We start from the raw sequence: 1,541 nt of genomic DNA, 5'->3' as shown, positions 1-1,541 counted from the left end.
TCACTGAAATAAGCATTTTAGTCAAACCAGCATCAAAAGTTAGGTCATTTGGTGAGGTTCAGATTTTTGACTTCTGAAGTGCTTATCTCACTCAATTAAGCATGTTAGACAAACCACATCAAAAATTGAGTCATCTGGTGAAGTTCAGCTTTTACTCTTCTGAAGTGCTTAACATGATAAAATAAGCATGTTAGTCAAACCAGCATTAAAAGTTGACTCATTTGGTGAAGTTGAGATTTTGGTCTTCTGAAGTGCTTATCTCACTTAAATAAGCATTTTCGTCAAACCAGCCTCAAAAGTTAGGTCATTTAGTGAAGTTGAGATTTTTGACTTCTGAAGTGCTTATCTCACTCAATTAAGCATGTTAGTCAAACCAACATCAACAATTGAGTCATTTAGTGAAATTCAACTTAACTCTTCTGAAGTGCTTAACACGATACAATGAGCATGTTGGTCAAACCAGCATTAAAAGTTGACTCATTTGGTGAAGTTGAGATTTTCGTCTTCTGATATGCTTATCTCTCTTAAATAAGCATTTTAGTCAAACCAGCATCAAAAGTTTGGTCATTGGGTAAAGTTGAGATTTTTGACTTCTAAAGTGTTTATCTAACTCAAATAAGCATGTAATTGGTCAAACCACCATCAAAAATTGAGTGATTTGGTGAAGTTCACCTTTTACTCACTCTGACCCTCTTTGACACTGACTTTCTTTCGCACACACTGATTCTGATTCTGAGGGGCTGTGCGAGTGGGGGAAGATGCGAGTGGGGGGAGGGTGCGAGTGAGGGGGAGGGTGCAAGTGGGGGGACAGTGCGAGTGGGGGGACAGTGCGAGTGAGGGGCGGTGTGAATGAGCAAGGGAGGAGGGATGCTGTCAGGGACGAAGGAGGGCGTGAGGCAGCAAGGAGGGAGGGACGGTGTGAGCGTGGCTGTGAGTGAATGGGGGAAGTAGGGTGTGAGGTAGTTGGGAGGGAGTGAGGGAGGAGGGAGCGTGTGAGGGAGGCTGTGAGTGGGTGGGGAAGAAGGGTGTGAGGTTGTTGGGTGGGAGTGAGGGCGGAGAGAGGGTGAGGGGGAGGGTGTGAGGGATGAGGGAGGGAGTGAGGGCAGAGAGAGTGTTGGAGGGAGTGAGGAAGGATGGAGGGAGTGAGGGAGGAATGTGGATGTGAATGAGAGTGAACAAGTGAAGCGTGAAGTGTAGAGGGAGGGGCAGGTACTGAGAGCAAGCAAGGGAGGAGAGCTGGTGGGGGAGGGAGAAAGTGACGGCCTTCCTCCTCCTCTTCTTCCTCCTCCTCCTTCCCCTTCCCCTCCCCCTCCCCTTCCCCTTGCCCCCTCCCTCCCCTTCCCCCCTCTTCCTCCCCCCTCTTTCTCCCCCTTCCTCCCCTTCTTCCTCTTCCTCCTCCTCCTCCTCCTCCTCCTCCTCCTCCCCCTCAGGGTGCCCAGCCTCAGTAGGTAGGCCCACCAGATACATGGCTTCATGACCCTTATGGGTGCAGTGGTGGGGGAATGAGGTGCAGCAGGTCAGGGGGCAGTGGGGGGGGGGCA

The sequence above is a fragment of the Rhincodon typus genome, chromosome 38 (assembly GCF_021869965.1).
Source record: "Rhincodon typus isolate 14 chromosome 38, sRhiTyp1.1, whole genome shotgun sequence".
NCBI classification, from domain to species: domain Eukaryota; kingdom Metazoa; phylum Chordata; class Chondrichthyes; order Orectolobiformes; family Rhincodontidae; genus Rhincodon; species Rhincodon typus.
This window is presented reverse-complemented; position numbering follows the sequence as displayed.